Below are 16,292 nucleotides of genomic sequence, written 5' to 3' on the forward strand. Positions count from 1 at the left end.
CTACAGGTAATCCTCAACTTACAACAGTCTGTTTAGTGACTGTTCAAAGTTTGCAACAACAAAACTGACGAATGGCCAATTTTTAACCACCTTTGCAGCACCCCATGGCCGTGTGATCAAAATCCAGGTGCTTGGCCACTGGTTCCTACTTATGACTGGGTCACACAATCCCTTTTTGCAACCTTCTGACCAGCAAAGTCCATGGCGGAGCCAGATTCACTTAACAACCGGGTTACTGACTTATCAACTGCAGTGATTCACTTAAGAACAGTGGCAAGGAAGGGGTTTCGGTTTGCGGCGGCGGTGGCAGCAGGAATTCGCGATTGTCCGCGATTCCTGCTGCGCTTGCCTAGGTGCCCCGATCCAGATGGGTCAGGGGATATGGCTGCCCTGTAGAGGCAGCCGAAGAAGAAGGGAGCCAGACAGGGGGTTGGGGTGTCGCAGACCCCTCCTCGTCTGGAAAAACCCCTTTTTCCCAAGGTGGTGGAGCGGCGGTCAGCAATGGCCGCCATGAAAAAGCCGGCAGTCAGGTAAGATTGTGCTGGAGGAAGCTTGAAAAGTAAAAGTGCTGTCTGAGCGGGTCAATCAACAACTATTAAACACTTTGAAACAGATTTGTTTGAATTGCTAGAAGATACTGTATCCCTGAGAACGGAAAGCGGCGGAATTTAAAGCTGTCAAGGGAAAAAAAACTTTTATTTTCTTAACTCTCCCACCCCATGGAAACAGCAGATGAAGATTTGGAAAATTTATTTGAGCACTCAAAGTTAAAGCCAAGGGATAAAGGCTTCCTGGACATTGGACTTAATAACATAAGAAATCGGAAAACCCTTATTGGAGGTATGGATTTCTGAATATTTAAAAGAAAATTGTTGATGTAAGGGGAAGGGAGAGAAAGAAAGAAAAAAAAATTGGAGCAGAAGTTGGAAAAAGAGGAGACTGCCTAGAACTTTAAAGAAAGATACATTGTAATTGGATCTCTTTGATTAAACAGTAACCCCAGAAAGAGAAATAAAAGAAAGAACTTTGGTAACTTTGGAATTCTTTGCAACTATTTTTGATTAAAAATACTTGGGTGGTTGTTTTGGAAAAAGTTTTTGCTCTTCATGATGGCATTGCTTGTGGATGAACTAAAAATTGAATATCAAAAATATAAAGAAGAAGATACTTTGGGCACTCTATTTCAATTTTTGGAAATGGCGGTATGTACTTATGAAAAGTTGACTACGCAGCAGGACAAAGAAGAAGAAGAAGCCATCTTTGATGAACAATGGGTTCCTTCTGGGGAGGAGGAGAAAGAGGAAAAGAAAAAGGGGATTTTAAGGCTTGAAAAAACAACCAAAAAAGAGAATAAGGAGATGAAAGGTGGATACAAGGTTAGAAAACAACAGAAAGGGAGTAAAAAAAGGGAGGAGAAGAGACAAAGGGGTAAAAAGGGCAAGGAGAAGAATAAGCAAGAGAGAAAGGAAGGGATGAGAAGCCTTAATGGGGGAAGCAAGACTTAAAGAAACAAAGCCTATTTAGAGACAATGGGTAATTCTAACTGAAAAAGGGATTCTGGAAGGTACATAAGATTGTGTTTTTATATGTGTATTTAGAGTTAAATGCTTAAGATATAAATGAGTATTAATATATATGATTAGACATGGATAGTGGTTAAAATTTATTGTGTAACTTTAGAATGTACTAAACAGAATCCCAATATAAATTAAGTGTTATATTAAGTAACTTTAAGCTAGGGGAATGAGTCAAAGGCGTCACTCCAGTCAGTGTATAGGAGAAGTATATTAAAAGAGAAAAGATGAATGGATAGATGGAAACAGAGCAGACAAAGAATGATAAGTATTATGAATTGAATTGAGATAAGATAAATAAAACAAAATTAAGAAAGATAAAAGAGAGAAGAAGCTATATAGAAAGTTGAAAATGGTAATAAGATATGGAATGATATATAAAGAATATATGATTTTTGAATTTGTGTCTGTGTGAAGAGTTATTAGCCTGGGATCAAACAGCCTTCAGAAAAGATGTTTTAGGTTCATTTTTGTTTTTATGTTTTATGTTTTGTATGTTTGGATATTGTTTATGAAAGGCAATAAAACTTTAATTAGTAAGAAATATGGTTTGGATAACAGAATGAAAAGGAGAAGTTGGGATAAGATATGAAGTTGAATAGATAACGTAAATATCAATATTACAATTTGGAATTTTTGTACGTTCTATTGGTTTTTTTGGAAAGGATTTTGTATGTTATTATGCCTTGATTGTTTGTGTATTGTTTTGTGAAACTAATAAAAATTGTTGGAAAAAAAAAAAAGAACAGTGGCAAGGAAGGTCGTAAAATAGCGCAAAACTCATTTTACACATTTTCACTTTGCAACATAAATGTTGGGCTCAGTGGTGGTCGTAGGTCAAGGATGACCCATGCGTGCCCCTAAAGGAAAAACAATAAAAGCCCCAAAAGAAAGAATAAAAGGAAATTTTAAAAAGACTTTCTCGAAAAGCAACACTTCAGGACCAGAATCAGCAGAAGGAGGAGGAGCAGGAGTTGTTTGTTCCTGGGACGGTGACTTTCCACCTGAAGCGCTCTCCCCTCACCCACCCACCCCGCCTGTCTTTCCTTTCGATTGGACCCTGCCCCTTCCCTTATCTTCCAGCCCTTATCTTGCCTGTTTTGTGTTCTCTTTTACTTTTTATAATTTAAATGGCATTTCCTCCTTCTTGTAACTGCTTGTGTGGGAGTTTTTTGTCTTCAGTCAAGAATATTTGGAGCATGGAAGCAAAGGGAAGGAATAAAAGGGATTTACCTGTTTTTGTGACTGTGTTTATTTTGTATCCCACCCTGGATCATCACAGTTGGCACCCAACTCCTTTAATGATCTCTAAGATGAAGAAGCGGGACAGAAACGGATGTTGGAAATGCCATGAAACAGAAGGAATGCTGTGTCTCCTATGGTGGACACATAGAAGACGAGAAAAAGTGTAGAAAGTGGAATGCAAAAAATCTTGGGATTTAGATTTGAAATGAAACCACAGCTGATCTTCCAGGGGTAATCTGGGGTGGGGAGGACACATAAGAAACCTCATCCTTTAATGAGATCTATGCTGACTGCAGCAAGAAGAAATACAAGGACAAGAATCAGGTTCTTTTGTAAAGTCCCCAAACACAGCAAGGCTGGGACAGGACCCCCACTTATTGTTACTTAGATTGACTTAGATTGACTTACATCCCCTTCACAGTGCTTTACAGCTCTTTCTAAGCTGTTGACAGAGTCAAGCATATTGTCCCCAACAATCTGGAGGATGGAAGGCTGAGTCAACCTTGAGCTGGTCAGGATCGAACTGCTGGCAGTCGGTGGAGTCAGCCTGCAATACTGCATTCTAATCACTGGGCCACCAGGGCTCTTAGGTGAGGTCATCAGAGCTAGAAGTGAGTGGGGTTTGCTCTCTTTTTAGATCCTAGTGACTTGCCCTGTCACTGCTGGTGGGGTCTTCTTGGAGTTCCTTGATTAAGCTGTTGTTTAATGTTAGCTTCTTTGCCTGTATTGGTAATTGTTCGATTGGGGTGCTGTTTACTTGGTTGCTGGTCTAGTGTTAATCTTGGTGTTCATTTCTGCTCATATAGATTGCTGGTAAAAAGGTATTTTTGTTTCCTTTGGGTGTTTGGACTGTTTCTTTTAAGTGGGATGTAGATGTTGTTTATCTCTATGTGCCTGTTGATGGCCAATTTGTCCACAGTAAATGCCAAGCCTCCAGGAATTCTCTACTGTTTTCTGGATTTGGCTTGCTCACAGTTTCCCAGTTGAAACGATGGTTGAGTCTATCCCTATATTGTGAAATTAAGGAGTTTTCATCATGTCCTCTGACTGCCAGTTGGTGTTCACGGATGCGCTTGGCTGGCTCCCATCCCACATTTTCCACTTTGCACTCCCCTTTTCTTGCCTGCACAATGGTGACACTGAGGCTCCAGGATCACTCCGACTCCTGTGAACTCCGTAGGATGCCTTGTGCTTCAAAGAGAGGGCAAAATGGAGAAAGTCAACACCCCATATGTATGGGGTGGGGCTTGTTTCTTCTCTCCTCCCCTCAGCTCTCTCTTCCTCCCCCACTGCAGCCTCCCCAGGTAGGAGGGGAGCAGCCAAAAGTAAGGAAGGATTGCAACCCCCCCATGCACAAAGAGCTGCTGGTGGGGGCTTCCTCACTTCTCCCCCAGGGTTCCTTATGCCTCCAGTTCATCAAGACCAAGGAGCTTTTTTTTTCCTGGATAGCCCCAGTTGACCTTTTCCTCTCCTCCTCCCCTCCAGTCCTTTTTTATTTTTTATTTGATTTGACAATTGCTTGGAAGATAATAGGTATAAGAATAAACATGAGTATGAATGCAGGGATACAATCTTTCCTGGACAGAAATCCCCATTTCCCCAGAGTGCCCCAACTCCTGTTCCTGGCTCCTTCCCCGTCTCTCTCTCCCTCTCCCTCCCTCTCTCACCCTCCCTCTCCCTCCCTCCCTCCCTCCCTCCCTCTCCTGCCTAGGAGCTGAGGGGCCAGTGAGGCTGAGCTGAGCTGGATCTTCCACTGCAGACCAGCCCATCAGAGGAGCCCCCAGGAAGCCAACAATCCATGACTACCTTGGAAAAAAGTAATTCTCCACCCCAACAACCTTGATGGTCTTGGTTCTTGGGTCTATTTGAAGCCTGGAATTTTGTCTCTTCAAGAGCAGCAATAGCGGAAACAGCCACACTCACCTCTGATGTTGATTGAGGCAACAAGGGAGATCGAATCTCATCTTCTGCTTCATTCTCGGGGAAGAAGGAGCTCTTTGTGAAGGAGCCTGATCATGGCAGATTGCCACTTCCTGATAGTGGTTATTTCCGTGTCTTCTCCCAAACCAGCCTGACAGGTGCCAAAAAGAGAAGACAGCTAGTTTATTTGGGGGTTGGGGAGAGCTCCTGCCTGAGCTGGAGAAGGATTTATTCTGAACACCTGCAATGAACTGCCATCAATGGCTCGACAAAAAGATTCCAAACCACCCACAATCTTCTTGGTACCAGACAGATGGTATTTCCTCATATACTCTGGACTCAGAAGTTCTTAATTCAACTGTCGTAACATTTGTGACCCAATCTTAAGCTACCCAGATCTAAGGAGGAGCAACTTTTGGCTGATCTTGAAAGGCTAATCTGGGCCTGGCTGGGTCACAGAATCACAAACAAGTCAAAAGAACCATCCTGAAGAAGGAAATGGCAAAGCGCTTCCAAAATCTTGCTGAGAAAATTACCAGGAAGTGCTGAGATGCACTTGGTGAAACTCAATTGAGGAGAGAAGTCCTGCATCCTCCTTCCCTCTCGGGTCTCTTGCTCTGAGTAGGAGGAGAAGGAGCAGGAGGAGCAGGAGGAGGAGAAGAAGAAGGAGGAGGAGCTTCCCCGCTGGACCTTCCTCCCTGCTCCTGCCTGTCCTCAGGTTTTCCCTTTCCCAGGGGTGGGTGTTGGAGGTGGAGGAGGTGGAGAAGAAGAAGAAGAAGAAGAAGAAGGAGAAGGAGGAGGAGGAGGAGGAGGAGGAGGAGCTTCCCCGCTGGACCTTCCTCCCTGCTCCTGCCTGTCCTCAGGTTTTCCCTTTCCCAGGGGTGGGTGTTGGAGGTGGAGGAGGTGGAGGAGGAGGAGGAGAAGAAAGAAGAAGAAGAAGAAGAAGAAGAAGAAGAAGAAGAAGAAGAAGAAGAAGAAGAAGAAGAAGAAGAAGAAGAAGAAGAAGAAGAAGAAGAAGAAGAAGAAGAAGAAGAAGAGAAGGAGGAGGAGGAGGAGGAGGAGGAGGAGGAGGAGGAGGAGGAGGAGGAGGAGGAGGAGGAGGAGGAGGAGGAGGAGGAGGAGGAGGAGGAGAAGAAGAAATAAGAAGAAGGAGGAGGAGGAGGAGGAGGAGGGAGAAGAGCAGGAGCAGGAGGAGCAGGAGGGGGAACAGGAGGAGGAAGAGGAGGAGCAGGAGGGAAGCAGGAGCGGGAGGAGCAGGAGGAGCAGGATGAGGTTGTCCATTCAGTCGTAGGATGGAAAGGAGGAAGCTGAAAGTGAGGGGGGAACGCTTGCCCTGCCTGGGTCTCTCCCCAACATTCACCTTCCGATTCTGTCTGTCCTTCACCAGCAGGAAACTTCTCTTGTCCCTTGCTTACCCTCGTTTTAAGGACATTCTGCATTCAATTTGTATTCAAGTCCCATTTGTACTTTTGAACAAGGAATGAAAAATAAAAGGGAATGTAAAAAGTCGCACCAGCATCTCCTTTAGTGAAATTCCCTTCCTCTATTTATTTATTTATTTATTTATTTATTTAAATTTGTTATCAACTTATGAACGAGGGATAGGTTCACAATACAAGGAAGGTTTGAATAATTCATGGCTCCTGTGAGACAGTTGATTTTTATGTTTGGTGTGTACTTTGGCCTCAATGCTGACTGACTTTCTGAGCAAGTAGTAAACAAGTTTACAGGGAAAGTTCAACCTGTTCCTTCTGGGTCTTATCTGAGGAAGAAATCAAAGTAAAAAAAAAAGAATGTTTATGGTTCCTTTTGACACTTCCTTCTCTCCACCCCACAGCCGGGCAAAGGCTGAGCCTCTAATCAGCTGTTTCCTGATCATCAAACTACAGGAGACTCTGACCTGGGAGCCTGAAGTCTCCATTCTCTCTACTCAGCTGTAAGACTCCAAGCATCGGAGGTTTGGGGGTCAGCTCCACAAGCAGCTGTGGGAACCCGGAGGTCCCCCCACCAGATGTGTCCAGCTGTTTCCAGGGCCAGCCAAGAGTTGCTTGAGAACTTCTCCCAGGGTTGATCTCATGACTGGGATCCTCTGAAGTGAAGCAGGCAATTGGACTTCTCTTAGAGAGTTGCTTTTCACTGTAGTATGGAGGGAGGGGCTGGAGGTGCAGACCCCACTCAATTCTACCCTTCCCCTCTTCCTTCCAGGCTCCTCCAGGGACTTCCTGTGCTAGTCCTGCTGGAGGGTGTCAGAGCCCACCCAGGGGCTGCCCCAGATCCTCTCTGTGGTCACCTGCATAACCAGCCCAGGGGTGGGATTCAAATAATTTAACAACCGGTTCTCTGCCCTGATGAGTTCTTCCAACAACCAGTTCAGCAAACTGCTCAGAAAGTTAACAACGGGTTCTTCCAAACTGGTGTGAACTGGCTGAATCCCACCACTGCATTAATCTGATGCTGGTACAGATTTATGGTGATTGGAGTCCCCAGTCAGCATTTTTCTAAGACAAGGGAAGGTTGACCTAATCCTTTATCTGGTTTTATTTTAAATTAGTTACTTAATACTTTGCAGCATTTATGCTTCTAAATCCTGGTGTCAGATCCGTGTATCTGTCATTTCTTCAGTGGAAGAAGAAGAAAAAAAGTGGGGGGAGACTGATGAAGAAATCCTTTCTTTTTGTAACCTGAATATATTTAATCTTATATCGAATTTGTATAACGTACACATGAAACAGTGGAGGGAGAAAACCCAGGTGGCCAGAACCTATCAACTCTGAGAGAGCACAGCCAGGAGGTGAGAAGACCATAAGAATTCCACAGTGAGATGTGTCCTGGGAACCTCTGGAAAGTTCGTTCTGAAAAGGGGCTGGTGGGAAATTAGGTGTGCCCTGGGAAACTGTGAAAAAGATCATTTCTACAAAAGGGGTGGGGGGAATTAACATACTGGCTTTTGTTTCACTAAATACACATCGAGATAAGGGGAGGGTTCTAAACTCCCTTATCTATCCCTGTATGCCTGAGAGACCTTAGACGCTGCTTTGAACTCCTACATGAATTGTCTCATCTCAATAAAAGATTCCTTTTGATATGTTTGGTTTTCAGAAGTTCATTCTTGTTAATGGAATGGGGAAAAGTTCTGTAGTCTGACACTTGGTGTGATACTTGTGGAAGATTGTTCATAACCTTAATAGCTATCAGACCTCTTTTTATATCATTGGCATCAACATTCACTAGAACGGAAGGAAATTGTAATTTCTTTGTAAACCCTTCAGAGAAGATGAGACGGATGGTGTGTATACATTTGATAAGCAAACACATAAATCAAGAACTGTACAGCAAGTTATTATCCAAATAGTTTAGCTTTTATTGCTGGTGTTTTTTCCCCCAAACATTAATAAAGTTACAAAACATAAAGAAGTATACAAAAAAAGCAAAGGAAAAAAAAAAAAGAAAGGGGCAGGGGAAAGCAACATTCAAGAATTCAAATAAAAGGAAAAGCAGAAGGGCATGTTTCTGCAATGTGGACAAAGATCTTCCTGGCAACTTCTTGGGAATATGCTCAATGGTTTCTCATATCCCCTCAGTAACCATTCCCAAGACCCTGAGGTTCCCCATCTCCATCCAGGCATCTCCCTAAGGGAACTTGCAAGGCCCTCGTAGAACAAGAGACCTGGCTCCATTCCTTTGCCATGAGACTTTTCCTGGGGTTGCGAGTGGCAAAGCTGCAGAGAGCCTTCCTTCATGTCTCTGCTGAACTGGAACCAGCTATATGACCACCTCAGCCAGGCACCCAAGACTCCTCCAGGGAGAAACAGTACAGGTGGAAGTCACAGTCAAGGAACATCACTTGGCCCTGGATCTGCTCCTCACCTCCCAAGGAGGAGTTTGCCTGGTGTTTAGCTCCTCCTGCTGCTTTGATGGCAACCAACAATTAAAAAAAAACCATGACAGAGAATTTGAAACTCTCATACAAAATCATCACTTCTTAGGGCACACATACAACATATAATAGATATAATAAAATAAATGCCTGTTGGGGTACGTATAATTAGATATAATACAAAACAAAAATCGGATGCAAAAATCCAAAACAAGTCACAATACAAACAATGGGAAGAATGAGAGACCAAACCTATCCAATGAATACCAAGTTGTCACTTAAAGGAAAACTGGTACATGATGTTTTATAGTTGGCTGTCATGCTCCTGGTGGAGACTGATTCTGAGGGAGAGGAGGAACAGCCGACAGGGAGTGGAAGTGTGGCTCCGGAGGTTGTGGAGGAGGATGGGGAAGGGGAGAGGCCGGCTGGGCAGTCAGAGGCCCATTCCCCTCTCCATCCTAGGGTGCTCAGGGAGGAGAGAATAAGGAAGAGATGTGGTCTACTCGGGAGAAGGAGGCCTTGATCCTCTTCATGGGCTGCAGCTGTGACAACTGAATAAGAGGACGGACATGCGTACAGGTGAGTGCTGGAAACAAAGCGTGGAAATATCTCTAGTTTATGGTTCCTCTCCGAGTTTGGCATCTTCCCAGTGTGAGTCCTGATATCTATGAACGTCTTCCAGCCCTTATCTTGCCTGGTTTGTGTTGTCTTTTACTTTTTATAATTTAAATGGCATTTCCTCCTTCTTGTAACTGCTTGTGTGGGAGTTTTTTTTGTCTTCAGTCAAGAATATTTGGAGCATGGAAGCAAAGGGAAGGAATAAAACGAGATTTACCTGTTTTTGTGACTGTGTTTATTTTGTATCCCACCCTGAATCATCACAGTTGGCACCCAACTCCTTTAATCATCTCTAAGATGAAGAAACAGGACAGAAACAGATGTTGGAAATGCCATGAAACAGAAAGAATGCTGTGTCTCCTATGGTGGACACATAGAAGACGAGAAAAGTGTAGAAAGTGGAATGCAAAAAATCTTGGGATTTAGATTTGAAATGAAACCACAGCTGATCTTCTAGGGGTAATCTGGGGGTGGAGGACACATAAGAAACCTCATCCTTTAATGAGATCTATGCTGACTGCAGCAAGAAGAAATACAAGGACAAGAATCAGGTTCTTTTGTAAAAGTCCCCAAACACTGCAAGGCTGGGAGGGCTGTACAGGACCCCCACTTATTGTTACTTATATTGACTTACATCCCCTTCACAGTGCTATACAGCTCTTTCTAAGCTGTTGACAGAGTCAGCATATTGTCCCCAACAATCTGGAGGATGGAAGGCTGAATCAACCTTGAGCGGTCAGGATCGAACTGCTGGCAGTCGGTGGAGTCAGCCTGCCATACTGCATTCTAATCACTGGGCCACCAGGGCTCTTAGGTAAGGTCATCAGAGGTAGAAGTGAGTGGGGTTTGCTCTCTTTTTAGATCCTAGTGACTTGCCCTGTCACTGCTGGTGGGGCTCTTCTTGGAGTTCCTTGATTAAGCTGTTGTTTAATGTTAGCTTCTTTGCCTGTATTGGTAATTGTTCGATTGGGATGCTGTTTACTTGTTTGCTGGTCTAGTGTTAATCTTGGTGTTCATTTCTGCTCATATAGATTGCTGGTTAAAAGGTACTTTTTGTTTCCTTTGGGTGTTTGGACTGTTTCTTTTAAGTGGGATGTAGATGTTGTTTATCTCTGTGTGCCTGTTGACGGCCAATTTGTCCACAGTAAGTGCCAAGCCTCCAGGAATTCTCTACTGTTTTCTGGATTTGGCTTGCTCACAGTTTCCCAGTTGAAACGATGGTTGAGTCTATCCCTATATTGTGAAATTAAGGAGTTTTCATCATGTCCTCTGACTGCCAGTTGGTGTTCACGGATGCGCTTGGCTGGCTCCCATCCCACGTTTTCCACCTTGCACTCCTTTTCTTGCCTGCACAATGGTGACACTGAGGCTCCGGGATCACTCCGACTCCTGTGCATTCCGTAGGATGCCTTGTGCTTCAAAGAGGGGGAAAATGGAGAAAGTCAACACCCCCATATGTATGGGGTGGGGGCTTGTTTCTTCTCTCCTCCCCTCAGCTTTCTCTTCCTCCCCCCACTGCAGCCTCCCAGGCAGGAGGAGCAGCCAAGAGGAAGGAAGGATTGCAAACCCCACCCCCACCCCATGCACAAAGAGCTGCTGGTGGGGGCTTCCTCACTTCTCCCCAGGGTTCCTTATGCCTCCAGCTCATCAAGACCAAGGAGCCTTTTTTTTTCCTGGATAGCCCCAGTTGACCTTTTCCTTTCAGCTATGGCACTGTTTAAGGAAGGGATTGGATGGGCGGGTAGTGAGGCTCTTAGGCGTCTGGTTAAAGATCCGTGTTTGTTCCTGGGACGGTGACTTTCCACCCGAACCACTCTCCCTCTCCCCCCCATGCCTATCTTTCCTTTCGATTGGACCCTCCCCTCCCTTACCCCTCCCCTTTTCAGTTCCCGTTCCTTTCCCTTCCTCCTCTTCTCTCCCACCCTCTCTCCTCTCCCTCCTTCCTCTTCTCTCCCCTCCCCTGTCCTTTATCACCCCCTCCCTTCCATCTTCTCCCCTTCCCTTTACAGTGCCCGTTCCTTTCCTCCCTCTTACAGACCTCTTAGGAATGGGGTGAGGTCAATAGTGGTTAGTTTGAGGTTAAAGGAGTGGGGGTTAGGGGATGTAACAACAAAGTCAGGTAGTGCATTTCAGGCCTCGACCACTCAATTCACAAGTGAAAGAGACCCTGTAACATTTGTATTTCCATTGATGCAATATTGCTCTTTTGGCTGAGGTAAAGACATGGAGAATCCATTCACTTTGTCCTGTTGTTAAATTCCAAATACGAGATATAAAGTTTAAGAGCATATTGTCCTCTTAAAATTGTAGCTTTTGTTCCAGGGTTGTTGTTTTTTCCAAAACTTAGCTACAAAACAGTAGAAAATTCCAAAAAAAAAAAAGTGCAGAAAAAAAAAAAAAAGAATTCCAAAGGCAGAAAGTGGTAGGAGAAACCACTCTGGGAAATGCAAAAAGAAAAAAAAACAAAGGGAAAAATGGAAGGAATTGTTTTGGTCATGGGGCAGAAAGATTGACAACTCTTCCCAGCAATATAAAATGTCTGAAGGCAACTTCTGTTCCCCGTTATAAAGTTGCTTCTCTCTTGGATTAGTTTCCAACAATTGGTTCTTCTCCTGCCCTTCAGTGCTTTGGAGAATAATTTGAAGAAATAAGTTCCCAAGTCTATGCACATGCAAGCACACACACACACACACACACACTACAGAGTCTAGGCACAGTTCAGAAGGCAAGGTGCACGCCCAAAGTCTGAGAAGCAGGTCTGAATTGGAAGTCACGTGAACAGCCGTCCGAGAGTTACAGTCCCTGCATGGCAGAGGGAAAGTGTGGTTGTTTCTAAACACTGCTTTGTCCAAATGCCGGACTCCTGAGTTATAGGCAGCGGGTGGCCTCAACCATCTCCATTGAGCCTGTCTCTGTTCAGTGGTGGAGGAGGAGGCAGGTTCTCCTCATCCCTCCGGATCAGCAGCTGCAATCCTTCTCCATCCTGGGTTTCTGGCTGGGACTGGGAGCCCTCCAGCTGCAGCTGCCTCTCTCCCCTTTCCTCTCCAGCCAGGTGCTCCTCCGGTTGTTCCTCTGAGGGCCCCTCTTAGGTTCCTGGGCTCCCTTCTTCCTCCAGACCCTCTATGCCTGGCTTGGCCTCTTCCAGAAGTTCCTCCAGGCCCCCTCTGAAGTCTCCAGAGCTGGCCCTTCCACGTTGTCTGAACTGGCCCTTGAGGAAGCCGTCCAAGGTATTTCCTCTCCTTCCTTAGCTCTGCCTTCTGCCCACAGCAACCCTGTGGGGAAGGAAGCAACCAAAGAAGAGAAAGGTTTGCATAGTCCCTCCATACAAACAGGTCCTCTCTGAGAGAGGGACCTTCTAGGAAGGGTCCTCACTCCCCGCCCCCAAGTGTTTCCTTCCTCTTGTCTCTCTTATACCTCCATCTAATCCTCATCAAGAAGCCTTTATCCTAGATGGCCTCCCCCATGTTTTCCAGCCCACCATCTCTTTCTCCCCCTCCCCTCCACTTCTTCCTGGACAGAAATCCCCCATTTCCCCAGGATGCCCCACTTCCTGCTCCTTTCCCCTTTCACTCTCCTTCCTTGGAGCTGGAGGGCTGGAGAAGCTGAGCTTTGACTGATCTTCCCTTGTAGAGCAACCAGATCAAAGGGTCCCCAAGAGGAGGGCTGAGCCCCAGAGAAGCTTCAGACCTCCCACCATCCCTCCATGGCCGCCTTGGGAAGACTTTCAGGATGAATTCCCCACCCCAACAATCCTGAAGGGGTTGGCTCTCAGGTATCCTCCAAGCCCCGAGTTTTGTCTCTGAAATAGACTTCAACAACAGGGAGGACTCACCTCTGATGTCATTTTGGGTGGGGGCATTGCCTGTGATTGATTTTCATCTTCAGTGCCATAAGGAGGGGAAGAACAAAGTATTGCTGAAGGAAGGTGATCAAAGCAAGTTATCATTTGGAGATTTCTCCTGGACTTCAGCCCGTAGCCTGACAGGTGGCAAAGAGAGAAGATAGCTAGTTTATTTTGGGGGAAGCAGCTCCTGCCTGAGGTTGAAGTAAGCTGAAGAGCCCCAAAGGGCCCAGATGGTAAAACTGCCTGGATTAGAACTCAGCATCCTGATTTGCTTATTATGGAGGAAAGGCAAAATTGTTGGCTGTCTAGAGGTGATAACCACTGGGAAGTGGAAGGGACATTCCTGGGAGTTATTGAGAAATGATCGTTGAAACTATCCATGTTCCTATTAGACCTCCTATGGGACATCACAGTCCTGTTTCTCCACTGCCACTGAAGCCATTCAAACCTGGCTGGTAGGGCTATTCCCAGTAGGGTTTCTACTAAATCATCAGTGATTGTGATTCCATGATGTGACACCTCTGGGAATTCTGTCAAACATGGGAGACAAATGACACTCGCCCATGTGTGTTTTGATTTATACTCCAAAACCCCAATCCCAACCTATCCTGATAGGACCATGGCCACCATCAATTACTTTGAAGTAAGGATGTTAAACTTTGGGGAATTGGTACAAGACAGATGGTGTTCCCTACATCATCCAAACATGGTAGTTCTCAATCCAATTCTTACAATGTTTGTTTTGATTTATACTCCAAAATCTTAGTTCCAACCCAGCAAGATCTAAGTACCAGCAACCTTGTCTGATCTTGAAAAGCTAAGCAAGGTCTGACTGGTTTAGCATTTGCACCTGAGACTGGCTGGCAAGCAAAGACAAATCACAAGCAAGGCACATCCTGGAAGAAAGAAATGGCAAAGCCCATCCACATCATTTCTCAGAAAATATCATGGATGTCATTGAGCCACACTTGGTGAAGCTCAATTGAGGAGACACTTCCCACATCTCATGTCTCTTGCTCTGAGCCAAGCAAGCAGTAGCTCCTTCCTCCACTGGACCTTCCCCCTCTGTTCTTGTCTGTCCTGCCAGTATAATAAAATGTCAAAGGGATAATAAAATTTCTGGATTCTCAAAAACTTTTAAAAGGAAGGAAAAAAACAAAAGGGTGGGATCTGGAAAAATGGAGACCACCTGGAAGTGAAAGGAATTAACAGTGAAACTTTAACAAGATTCCTAAAAGATACATTTTCACTGAAACTTTGTAACAAGATAAGAGAACCCCAGGAAGAGAAAGTGGAAAAAAGAAGCAAGAAGGAACAGCTTTGGTTTATTTGGATTACTTGGTGATTTTTGGATTTTGGCTAATGGATGTAAAGGACTAAAATTAATCGGGTGGTTGTTTAAAAGTTTTAAAATGGTATCACTCTTGGAAGAATTGAGAATGGAACTTAAAAACAGAAAGAAGATGCACAAGAAGGAAGAGGTTCTTTTGGCTTCGTATTTCGATTTTTAGAAAGGAGATCCTGAACTATGAGAAACAACAAGAAATGCCTGTAGAACAAGAAGGGTGGGACAAAGAAGAAGCCATCTTCAATGACCAAGTATTTCTATGGGGGAAAAGAAAGGAAAGGGGGAAAGAGAGTGAAAAATTTAAGATTTGAAAAAACAACCCCAAAAAGAATAGTTTGAAAAGTAATTACAACATTAGGAAGAAACAGAAGAGAGGATTACAGAAGAGAGAATCAGAATTAGAGAGAGAAGGGGTCAAAAGGGAAGGGAGAAGAAGAGGGGAAGAGGGAAAGGAAAAGAAATTATAAAGGACAGAAGCAGGACATAGAGAATCAGGGAAAACGTACAAGAATTAAGGGTATAAGCCTATTTAGAAAACACAGAGAGAATGGGTGAAAACTTAATTGAAAGGGGATTCTGCAAGGGTACATAAGATAGTATTGTTATATTAGAAATGGAAATGAACTTTGAAAATATAAAACAAGTGTGATTAAAATGATAGATAAAGTACTCATTATAATGTAATGGAATGTTTAATAAATAAATGAAATAAAGAGAATGAGAGAATGAAATTAGGAAAGGAGGGGAACATTTTAATTATGTGTTATAAAAATTTAAGTGAAGAGGAATATGAAGAAACATGAAAAAATTATGGAAATATAAGTGTTCCTAGAAATATGATACCCTATTGAAAAAAATGTTAAAGATGTCAAAGACTATAATTAACATTAATGATAGAGCTGAATTGGAATAGAATAAGTACTGTATTTTATTTATTATTGTTATATATATATTTTCTCTTTGAGAACTTAGTGCGTATTTTAACAATGTACCAAGCAGAATTTGACTGGAAGTTATGTGTTATATTAAATGTTATAATTGTAAAGGCATAAATTGAAGTTGAGCTGAATGGATAAAAATGAAAAGATACAAAGGTGTCATACTCCAATTAGTAATTAGAGGGAAAATTTTTGTTTAATGAGAAAAAAAAATATGAAATTGAAACAGGACATACAAAAGTATAAATATAATGACTAGAAAGATATTGAAACTTAGAAAAAGATATATATATAATTGAATTTAGAAAGGAATGAGATAATTAAAAGATTGAGAAAACTAAGGAAAGGGAAAAATTATTGAGAAAATGTTAAAATAGTAATAAGATATGGAATAGAACACAAAGATGAATATGAAATTGAATTTGTGTCTGTATGGAGAAGTGATAACCCGGGACTATGCTATTCTCAAAAAAAAGAAATTGTACTTGTATTATGTTTTGTGAAAACCCAAATAAAATTTTTATATATATATAAAAAAAGACTAATGGTACTGAAGTGTAGCTATGACTTGTGATTTGGGGGACACTTTGGGTTCTTAAAAGCCCTGCATTTAGTCAGGAGACAGTTCTGGTGGCCAAGAATGAAAACTGATGTTGAGGACTATGTGAAAAGCTGCTCAATTTGTGCCCCAATGAAACACAGAACTGGGAAAACCTCTGGCCTCCATCCACTAGTAGCTGAACCAACAAAACCATGGGAAGAAATCGTGATGGACTTTATCATAGTTACCGGAGAGCAGAGGAAGTATCGTGATTTGGACTGTTAGCGACTTATTATCTAAGCAAGCCCATTTTACAGCATGTAACAGACTACCTTCGGCTAAGAAACTTGCACAATTGTTTGTGAAGCATATTTATCGGCTCCACGG

This window comes from Notechis scutatus, unplaced genomic scaffold (assembly GCF_049901735.1).
Source record: "Notechis scutatus isolate UNSWTSFEM ecotype Mainland unplaced genomic scaffold, rNotScu1.2 NSCUSCF61, whole genome shotgun sequence".
In the NCBI taxonomy this organism is placed as follows: Eukaryota; Metazoa; Chordata; class Lepidosauria; order Squamata; family Elapidae; genus Notechis; species Notechis scutatus.